The 11,717-nt window shown below is 44.4% G+C and overlaps 2 non-coding genes across 2 annotated transcripts; one reads left to right on the top strand and one right to left on the bottom strand.

Annotated features, from left to right (window-relative positions):
- Positions 1 to 1,250: 1,250 nt before the first annotated feature.
- Trnas-cga (transfer RNA serine (anticodon CGA)) lies at positions 1,251 to 1,325 on the bottom strand. Its single transcript has one exon. It is a non-coding gene; the product is annotated as a tRNA-Ser (tRNA).
- Positions 1,326 to 1,755: 430 nt separating this feature from the next.
- Positions 1,756 to 1,830, top strand: Trnas-cga (transfer RNA serine (anticodon CGA)). The gene has a single exon. It is a non-coding gene; the product is annotated as a tRNA-Ser (tRNA).
- Positions 1,831 to 11,717: the final 9,887 nt, after the last annotated feature.

Consider the following 11,717-nt stretch of genomic DNA (forward strand, 5'->3'; position numbering starts at 1 on the left):
TCCAGCGCAGTCCTGGATGAAACGTCAGTAACAGAAGAGTTTCTTGGACCAGGACCACCACCTCACATCTCCAAAGATTTACCAGCAGCTATCATTTAGCATAGCCTGTTTAATTCGACCACCATTCTATTATTCTTGTTTTACTTTAGTTGATATTAATCTCATAATCTTTCTTTCTAGACACAATCTATTCCGTTCAACTGTTCTTCAAAGTCCTTCTGCTTCTCTGATATAATTACAGTGTCATCGCTAAACCTGAATATTTTTTTATTCACCTAAACGATGCTTCCACTTGCTAATTTCTCCCATCTTTAATCTAATGATTACTGAATGCATGACTTGAATTACGTGACGATATTCTACACCCTTGCCTCACTCCATTCTCAACCACTGCATCCCTTTCATGTACTTTTACTAGTGCAGTCTGGTTAATGTACAACTTGTAAATAACATTTCGTTCCCTGTATTTCATCTCTGCTACCTTCACAATTTGAAAGACCATTCCAGTCAATATTGTCAAACACTTCCTCTAATCTACAAATGCTACTAAGGTGGCTTTGGTTTTCTTCAACCTTTCATCTAAGACAAATCGAAGGAACAGTATTTCCTCTCGTGTTCCTGCATTTCTCCTATTTGACAGTGAGGTGACAAAAGTCATGTGACGCCTCCTAATATCGAGTCGGACTTCCTTTCGCACGACGTAGTGTAGCAGTTGGACGTGGCATGGACTCAACAAGTCCCTGGAAGATCCTTGCAGAAATGTTGAGTCGTGCTACCTCTACAACTATCCATACCTGCGAAATTTTGTCGGTGCAGAATTTTCTGCACCTACTCACCTCTCTATCATGTGCCATAAATTTTTGCCAAATCATTCACTCAAATTGTCCAGAATGTTTTTCAAGCTGTGAGCAAGTGCTGCCCGATAACATGGCGCACTGTCATGGATAAAAGTTTCATCGTTATTTTGGAAAAGAGAGCTCTTGAATGGCTGCAAATCGACTCCACATATCCGGATATCAGAAGGACCCAGTCTATACCATGTAAACACAGGCCACACCATTATGAAGTCACTATGAGCTGGCACAGCGCCTTGTTGACAACATGGGTCCTGGCTTCGTGGTGTCGGCTCACTCGATCATTACCATCAACTCTTACCAATTAAATGAAACAATAAGTTTACTCCAGAATGAGATTTTCACTCTGCAGCGGAGTGTGCGCTGATATGAAACTTCCTGGCAGATTAAAACTGTGTGCCCGACCGAGACTCGAACTCGGGACCTTTGCCTTTCGCGGGCAAGTGCTCTACCAACTGAGCTACCGAAGCACGACTCACGCCCGGTACTCACAGCTTCACTTCTACCAGTATCCGTCTCCTACCTTCCAAACTTTACAGAAGCTCTTCTGCGAACCTTGCAGAACTAGCACTTCTGAAAGAAAGGATACTGCGGAGACATGGCTTAGCCACAGCCTGGGGGATGTTTCCAGAATGAGATTTTCACTCTGCAGCGGAGTGTGCGCTGATATGAAACTTCCTGGCAGATTAAAACTGTGTGCCCGACCGAGACTCGAACTCGGGACCTTTGCCTTTCGCGGGAAAGGAAACATCCCCCAGGCTGTGGCTAAGCCATGTCTCCGCAGTATCCTTTCTTTCAGAAGTGCTAGTTCTGCAAGGTTCGCAGAAGAGCTTCTGTAAAGTTTGGAAGGTAGGAGACCGATACTGGTAGAAGTGAAGCTGTGAGTACCGGACGTGAGTCGTGCTTCGGTAGCTCAGTTGGTAGAGCACTTGCCCGCGAAAGGCAAAGGTCCCGAGTTCGAGTCTCGGTCGGGCACACAGTTTTAATCTGCCAGGAAGTTTCAATAAGTTTATTGTTACCAGTCACTGTTTATTTGTTTCCACGACGCGTTTCGAAGGTTTAAACCTCCATCATCAGGTGGATATACATCAGTTAATATGGCATTTGTGTGTTTGTGTTGTGTTACGATTTCTTTGGTGGAAGTTGTGACACTGTCTAGTGGAGAAAACAAAACAGTATTTCAGAACTTGGTCTGTTTTGACAAAAATTGAACTTGTTCTGAAATACTGTTTTGTTTTCTCCACTAGACAGTGTCACAACCTCCTCCAAAGAAATCGTAACACAACACAAACACACAAATGCCATATTAACTGATGTATATCCACCTGATGATGGAGGTTTAAACCTTCGAAACGCGTCGTGGAAACAAATAAACAGTGACTGGTAAAAGTAAACTTATTGTTTCATTTAATGTCAATAACAGTCACGGTAAAGCCTAACCTAAAAATGTTCGCATTTAAACTCTTACCAACTCAAATCAGGACTCACCTCACCAGGTCACGACTTTCCAATAGTCTGGGGTCCAACCGACACGGTCGCGAGCCCAGGAGAGGCGCAACAGGCGATGTCGCGCTGTTATAGCAAAGGCACTCGAATGGGCCGTCAGCTGTCATAGGCCCTTAACGGCAAATTGTCCGCAGCTCGTGGTCTTGTGGTAGCGTTCTCGCTTCCCGCGTACGGGGTCCCGCGTTCGATTCCCGGCGGCGTCAGCGATTTTCTCTGCCTCGAGATGACTGGGTGTTGTGTGTCCATCATCTTTCATCATCACTGACTCGCAAGTCGCCGAAGTGTCGTCAACTGGACCCCCGCATGGAGCCTCCCAGCCAACAATGCCATACGATCATTTCATTTCAACGCCAAATTTCGCCGCACTGTCCCGAAGGATACGTTCTTCATACGTCTCACATTTACTTCTGCGGTTACTTCACGCAGTGCTGCTTGTCTGTTAGCACTGTCAACACTACTCAAACACCGCTGCTCTCGGTCGTTAAATAAAGGCCGCCGGCCACTGCGTTGTCCGTGGTGACAAGTAAAGCCTGATGTCTGGTACTCTCGGCACACACTTGAACACAGAAGTGATGAGGAATATTAAATTTCCTAACGATTTCCGAAATGGAATGTCCCTTGCATCTAGCTCCAACCACCATTCCGCGTTCAGTTTCTGTTAATTCCCGTCGTGCGACCATTATTACACTACTGGCCATTAAAATTGCTACACCACTAAGATGACGTGCTGCAGACGCGAAGTTTAACGACTGGAAGAAGATGCTGTGATATGCAAATGATAAGCTTTTCAGAGCATTCACACAAGGTTGGCGCCGGTGGCGACACCTACAACGTTCTGACATGAGGAAAGTTTCCAACCGATTTCTCATACACAAACAGCAAAAAAATGGTTCAAATGGCTCTGAGCACTATGGGACTCAACTGCTGTGGTCATCAGTCCCCTAGAACTTAGAACTACTTAAACCTAACTAACCTAAGGACATCACACACATCCATGCCCGAGGCAGGATTCGAACCTGCGCGCCTAGAACCGCGAGACCACCGCGGCCGGCCACAAACAGCAGTTGACCGGCGTTACCTGGTGAAACATTGTTGTGATGCCTCGTGTAAGGATGAGAAACGCGCACCAACACCTTTCCGTCTTTGATAAAGGTCGGATTGTAGCCTATCGCGATTGCGGTTTACCGTATCGCTACATTGCTGCTCGCGTTGGTCGAGATCCAATGACTGTTAACAGAATATGGAATCGGCGAGTTCACGAGGGTAATACGGAACGCCGTGCTGGATCCCAGCGGCCTCGTATCACTAGCAGTCGAGACGACAGGCATCTTATCCGCATGGCTGTAACGGATCGTGCAGACACGTCTCGACCCTTGAGTCAACAGACGGGGATGTTTGCAAGACAAAAACCATCTGCACGAACAGTTCGACGACATTTACAGCAGCATGGACTATCAGCTCGGAGACCGTGGCTGCGGTTACCCTTGACGCTGCATCACAGACAGGAGCGACTGCGACGGCGTACTCAACGGCGAACCTGGGTGCACGAATGGCATAACGTCATTTTTTCGGATGAATTTAGGTTCTGATACAGCGTCATGATGGTCGCATCCGTGTTTGGCGTCATCGTGGTGAACGCACATTGGAAGCGTGTATCCGTCATCGCCATACTGGCGTATCACCCGGCGTGATGGTATGGGATGCCATTGGTTACGCGTCTCGGTCAACTCTTGTTCGCATTGACGGCACGTTGAACAGTGGACGTCACATTTCAGATGTGTTACGACCCGTGGCTCTACCCTTCATTCGATCCCTGCGAAATCCTACATTTCAGGAGGATAATGCACGACCGCATGTTGCAGGTCCTGAACGGGCTTTTCTGGATACAGAAAATGTTCGACTGCTGCCCTGGGCAACACATTCTCCAGGTCTCTCACCAAGTGAAAACGTCTGGTCAATGGTGGCCGAGCAACTGGCTCGTCACAATACGCCAGTCACTACTCTTGATGAACTGTGGTACCGTGTTGAAGCTGCATGGGCAGGTGGTACCTGTACACGCCATCCAAGTTATTACGGCCAGAGCTGGTTGTTCTGGGTACTGATTTGTCAGGATCTATGAACCCAAATTGCGTCAAAATGTAATCACATGTCAGTTCTACTATAATATATTTGTCTAATGAATACCCGTTTATCGTCTGCATTTCTTCTTGGTGTAGTTATTTTAATGGCCAGTAGTGTAAGTCGGAAAGTTTTTCACATGAATAACCGGAGTGCAAATGACAGTTCCGCCAACGCACTGTCATTTTATAATTTGCGTATGCGATGTTACGGCCACCTGTATATGTGAATATATATGACTTTTACCACCTCAGTGTAGGTTGACAAAAAGCGCTGAGAATTAAATAGAATTATGTCGGAAATTGCTATAATTTCGCTGCGGCCCGCGTTGTTACCGCCACCTCATTTGGGGTCTCACACAGCGCTGTCCTCACGTGACCTGGTCGGCCGCGTGCGCCGGTCTGCGGTCACGCGCAGCACGAATCTCGCGGGTGCGGCCGACTGCGTCTCAGCACGCGTGGCTGGAGGCTGCTCGGCCGTCGCTGCTGCATTAGTGCCCACGCACCGCGGCAGGTCACGCTAGACCACGGTCTGCGGCACCGCTGCCGCCGCGCTGTGTCCGCCCAGGCGGACTGTCCGCTGCAGTTAGAACGTAATCAAGCGGCGGCCGCCGCTGACTCGCTACTGTGCACTGTAAGGCTGCAGGAAAGCGATAAGTACTGTACACGAGTACTGCGCTGTCAGGACACTCTGCGCACGGTTCCGAGGATCTCTACCACTCGTTTCAGGAGCATTACTTGAAAATCGAGATAACATAGGCTGAAACGACCCCTTAGAAAAATTAATGAATTACTGTGCCGATAAACTTCTTACGTTATTTTATTTTCAAACAGCTGAGCAGAACTGAACGTACTCAGACATTTCTCTCTTTACTTATTCTCATCAACACTAAACTGACACTCAATATTTTTATTTTAGCGCAACGCAATCTGACTTTCAATAATCCCTACAATAGAATGGCCCTGACTAACAATAACCTATACCTTTTGTGGTGTCACCGCCAGACACCACACTTGCTAGGTCGTAGCCCTTAAATCGGCCGCGGTCCGTTAGTATACGTCGGACCCGCGTGTCGCCACTGTCAGTGATTGCAGACCGAGCGCCGCCACACGGCAGGTCTAGTCTAGAGAGACTCCCTAGCACTCGCCCCAGTTGTACAGCCAGCTTTGCTAGCGATGGTTCACTGTCTACATACGCTCTCATTTGCCGAGACGACAGTTTAGCATAGCGTTCAGCTACGTCATTTGCTACTACCTAGCAAGGCGCCATATTCATTTACTTCAAGAATGTATTCTGAACAGATAACAATTTGAATCATGTACCGTCAAGAGCGACGTTCACCATTAATGGATTAAACTTAAGTATCAAACTAATCAGCTCCACTTCCTAAATTCTAATTCCTTGTCATGTTCCAGACCTCACGTCAGTATAGTCCTTCCCTCCTCACGCCAGCCTGCGTGAGCTAAAAAAATGGTTCAAATGGCTCTGAGCACTACGGGACTCAACTGCTGTGGTCATTAGTCCCCTAGAACTTAGAACTACTTAAACCTAACTAAACCTAAGGACATCACACACATCCAGGATTCGAACCTGCGACCGTAGCAGTCGTACGGTTCCGGACTGCGCGCCTAGAACCGAGAGACCACCGCGGCCGGCCCTGCGTGAGCTAAAACGCGTGCATTTCGGCCTCCTCTAGTAACACGGTGTTGGCTCTTCTGCCAACACAACACCTTTCATGAATCACGTACGTCACAAAAATCTTCGTTACTCGAACTATTGCAATACAGCGAGCGCCAATACTGCCAGCTAAATAAAGGTTTCCAGCTTCAGAAGGCACTAACTACTGATAGGCATAGTTGGCAAATGAAAAATTTTGATAGAGAACAAACAATGTATTGACCTTAATAGTGTTCAAAAGTCATTGTATTTATATCAGTTCGTGACATCCAGTCTTACAAATTTACTGTCACTGACGGACACACGTCGAGATTGTCCGCTCTCAAAACTCTGCCATCTCTCTTCCCATATCCACTGCTGCTGGCGGCTCACCACCAACTGCGCAACGCTACGGGCTGTTCACATCCAACTGCCCAACACTACAATAACGAATATTCCAACAATGCCAACCAGCCACAGACTGCACAGCCAGTGATTTTCATACAGAGCGCTACACGACGTTACCAACATAAAAACCTAAACAGCCTACTTACAAGGCTTTCCTTAGCAGTGTTACATGTCGGACTGTGAAATAAGGTGTTGTGTACATAGTTCCGTAGTTTCCCACTAGAGCGCGTCCCGCTAAGCACAACAGCGCAGGCGTCGCACTCGTCCGTCTCCGCTCTACGAGATGGCGCTGTCTTAGAGACGGACCAAATTCTGCTTCCGCCGATCCGCGTATTAATATGTAACGCAGCCTATGAGATTGCTGCTAACGTAGAACCTTTTCTCCTCGGGGATAACTCGCGCAGTGATACCTGAACGCTCGAGGTATTATAACGAGTATACAGACCTCCGATTAGTCAGTCTGCATTATTTTGTAGTCAAGTTTCAGTCTGCGCCTAATAAGATTATCATATTCCTGTACATAGCCACGAAGAGAAATGTATAGACACTTTGTCAAGTATCATTGATGTGAGAATAATATTAACGTACCAAGACCCTAAGGTACTTCAGATTGTCAATTGTAAATAGCATCCAGAATCAAGTCAAGTTATTTTTATGCTTGTTATTATTTTAATAAATGTATGTGAAACTTAATCAAGTTCTTTTTAAAGTTGGTCACCGTCAATCTGCTACTCTAAGCGTGAAAGTGGCATTTCTATCGTCTGACCTAACGGCAGAAGATAAACACGCCACGATAAGACCACGATACATATTGCTGACACTCGCCTACTTCGTTAGAGCGACAAGTCAAATAATCTGATGGTGTGTGTACCGAAGGTCTTACAGTACGCACACCACATAAGGCCTGTTCGCCGTTCTGCTCGAGCGAGATGGCTCGCGCTTACCCCAAGGCTGTGTTCAACCTGCTGACTCACCGTGAGTGATGATATGGGTAGGGAATGGAAGGGGAGGAAAGGATAGGGGAGTGGAGTGAAAGTGAAGAGGAGCCGGATCGAGGAATGAGAAACGATGGTATAAGCTGAATTCTGGCAGCTAATAAGAATTGAACTGCAAGCCTGCATGGCCGAGAGACAAACAAGAAAAGGCCATACATCATGACAACGAGACGCGCCATGGCAGAACATCCAACTCCACGGCAGAACATCCCCCTACAAAAACCTCCCGGAAACAGTGAGGAGATGAGCCTCAGGACGGACCAGGAAAGCTGTCTTGAGACCTTAACACCCGTCTCCCAATATGTACACCCAGGGTCGAACAGCAGCACATCCCCTGTGAATCCACCAGGGGCCGGCCGGGGTGGCCGAGCGGTTCTAAGCGCTACAGTCTGGAACCGCGCGACCGCTACGGTCATGGATGTGTGTGATGTCCTTAGGTTAGTTAGGTTTAAGTAGTTCTAAGTTCTAGGGGACTGATGACCTTAGAAGTTAAGTCCCATAGTGCTCAGAGTCATTTGAGCCATTTTCATTTCACTCACACACATGAAAGTTCGATCGACGTCTCATCAATCTACAATCAAAATGCCGTAGTAAAAGCAGCTTCATACGGCCCTTACATTGTTTACAGCGTTTTTGTTTCATTTACAGGCCACTTCTAACGTTTTTTTTTTCCCTTTTACTTAGTCCAGGACGCTATTACAGCAGTTTTCAGTCACTGCTCTGCCCTTTGCGAGGCTGTACGGTATATCGGAAGTTTCGCTTTTTAAACCCGTAAAAATACTGGCCAAATCAGATCTTGTAGATGAAACAGAATACCCAAATTCCTATATAGAGAGTACTGTTTCCACTTGCTGTTTGAGTGTTGTTTCCTTTTCTAGTATGAAGAAGTATTTTACATCATACAAGGGGAACGAAGTATGAGAGGGCTTTGTGCAAGATGGAGGCGGATCTGTTCGGTACTGAGCGAAATTAACAGCGAAAATGAATTTCACAGCCGTGTTTCACTTGTTCTCAAAAGAATTAAACTAATTTGTGCATCGATCTGCTATTTCACATTCGACGTAACTGCATTACTTCATAACAGGAACTGAACAGTAATTAAGGCAGCTGGTGGAAGACAGTATTCCCCATACAAAAAAGAGCAATTAACTTTCACCCGCCGCGAATGGTACGATCAATGTTTTACGGGTTTCGAAAGGAGCTCCGTCTGTTTACTGCCTTGTGAAGTGTAATACAGTAAATGGAGAATGTTACGATAGTGCCCTGGACCAAGTAAAACGTAAAAGAAAAACATTAAAAGATGGAGTAAATGGAAATAAGATATGCAGTACAATGTACCGAATGGCGTAGATGCCTTGGCATCGGGATGGAGGGCTTTGTTGGAATATCGAATCAACTTCCAATTCGCAGCGTCATAGTGAGAGGGTTAGTCACCTTTACGTGAGACGTGAAAAAATCATCAAGAAGTCCTAATATGCATTTTATTTTGCCCAGGCGGGTAATTTTGCTCCATATTATATTCCACGGAGTTATTTTTGCCTCGGAAAGTAGCAAGAAAATCACTAGCCCAATTTCGTCTTGCTACGTTCATTTGCATGGAGCGCCTTTTTAACATTCATGAATGAAAACCAAAAGCTCCGAGTGTTACACAACACTTCTTTGTCTTGTAAGCTGGCCTTAGATGTACTCTACTAAGAAGTTAAATGGATAAATATAGTGGAATATTCACAGTTTGTGTTTTAATTCGTAAATATGAAATTATTCCATCAAGTAGGGACCCAAAAATATACTAAACTTTCTGATACAAGTCTTTCTCTTGCCACTGTACGCCAAAGTATTCATTACACAATCCACAACCACCAGTAAATATGCTTTGCGATTAAATATGAGTAGGAAGATGCGAAATGGAATGCAGCCACTTCGCCAGAAAAAAAAGAGGAGCGATTCGTCGAGAAAAGATACCCTGCGAGTTGGTGCGGCTGCCAAGTCTGAGGCGAGTTTTATGGCTGCGCCCCGTAGTGAAATTCTTCACCTGGAAAAAAAGTACTGAAATTGAAGCAAAGTAATAACGGAACGTAAGAACAGCAAATGCTTTGAACAGTGCACGTTTTGGACGAGAAGTGGTATGATCACAAGTTAGACGTCCATTGTGAGTAGCAAAGAAATTAAAAATAAAATTATAACATTTTCCTACAATGACTGTCAATCGATGAAGTAAAACTTCACTTTACTTTCAGTATTATTTCTGTACATCCATGAAGCTATTTGTAAGTACGCATAAGCCCACCGGAATAGTTATACTAAGGTCAGGGTCCAAGAACTCATCACATCGCACTTGTAATAGCATATTCGTTGGTGGCTGATAGTATTAGCGGACTTCATGGCCAATGGCATGACAAGAACTACATCTCTTATAGTAGTTATAAAGAGAACTGCCGTACTTACCAAATAATGAAAACTGTATGTAGTGGGAGACCAGAAAAAGGGATTACAGTGAAAAGGCTCATTCTGTACTAAGATTTATGTCAGCTTCTCACAAAACCCACGATTCCGTCTGAAACTCAAAGCGAACGACTGGCTACATCCAGCAAACACAAATGAAAAATAATCAACAGATCCACCTGAAGATGAAGGTGTAAGTTCTCAAAATATGTCGTGGGAGTAAACAGCAAGTGACTGACACAGGTAATTGCTTTACTGAATCTTTTGCTTCACAAGTAGTCGCAGTTTCCCGGAGACAGTGCAAAATGGACGACTTGAAGTTAAACCTCTTCATTAGTTACTGAATCTACCGCCTAATCTTCAGAATTCTTCTGTAAACCTGCATTTCAGAAGCTTCTATCTTTTTCTTGTCTGGACTAATTATCGTCCACCTTTCACTTCCAAACAAGGCTGGACTTCAGAAAAATGCTTTCTGAAAAGACTTCTGAGCACGTAAATTTATATTACATGTAAAAATGTTTGGATTTTTTGTTTTTGCTTTTGCCAGTCTGCATTTTATAACGTCTTAAATGCCGCCATCTGTTATTTTGCTCCTCCAAACAGTAAAACACGTCTACTAGTTTCAGTGTCTCATTTGCTAATCCAGTTCCCACAGCATCACATAATGTAATTGGGCGACACTTCATTTCTCTTGTTTTTTATTTTCATCTTGTAACTTTTTAAGATATTATTAATTTTTTTCAACTTATTTTCTAAGTCTGTGTCTGACAGGCTTACAGTTTCGCCGGCAAACCTTATTTTCACTCTAGTTTAATTGCCTTCCCAAATTTCTCTTGGGTTTCGTTTAGTGCTCTAATGTGCCAATACCTGGTTTTAATGCGGAATAATTTCTTTCGTAGCTTACTGTGCGGTTGAAATAATATTACGGCGCTTCCGGAAAATGGGAAGGCGCGACGTTTTTCAACGGCTCTGTGAGGTCCAAGGGGTTCGTAGATGGCATAATCACCTTTGAAATCTTTGTTATTGGTTTTGGCTACGTAGGCGTTAGATGACGTTCGAGTTCCCTCTGTTTCGTGCAGTTTTATGTTCAAAATATGCAATAAAGAGGAAAGACGTTTGGAGAAAATTATTTACAAAGCTGAAATTTGCAGTAATCCTGTACTTCCCTGAAGATGAGTTAATGCATACATTTATCGTATTATTTTCTCAGAGTGTCTTTTTATGAAAGAGTCTCCTTGAGTTACATCAGGAAACGAATGTGAGTCTAATAGTCCAGTGAACGTAATGTTGGAGTGTGTCTTAAAATTTTGCACTGATCTTGTGTCTCGTGTGTTTCTTTTGATGTAAATTGGTTTTAAGAGAAACGAAAAGAAAGATCACTTGATTGTGTATGCGTATTTGAATACTAGAATTCATTTTCAGTTCTTTTCTGTGACGATTACTGTTAGACTGGAGTTTCATTTCGTATCCAAGATTTAACACTAGCAACACCAAAATATACGTATTTAAAGTAGAAAGTCCTAAGAACATAAAAATGTTTTGAAGTTCTAACTACGTATTTATACATGCGAATTACAACTTTAAAAAATTACAGAATTTTAACCAGCCCATATTTAATGGGAGCTACATCGTTCGAAAATCTGTAGTACTCACATTCTTGTAAGTATTGTCATACTGGGTGGCAGATGACACCTTACACATCTTAAGCTTTTGACACCGTTCCTCACAAGCGACTTCT

This window comes from Schistocerca gregaria, chromosome 4, assembly GCF_023897955.1.
Source record: "Schistocerca gregaria isolate iqSchGreg1 chromosome 4, iqSchGreg1.2, whole genome shotgun sequence".
NCBI lineage: Eukaryota > Metazoa > Arthropoda > Insecta > Orthoptera > Acrididae > Schistocerca > Schistocerca gregaria.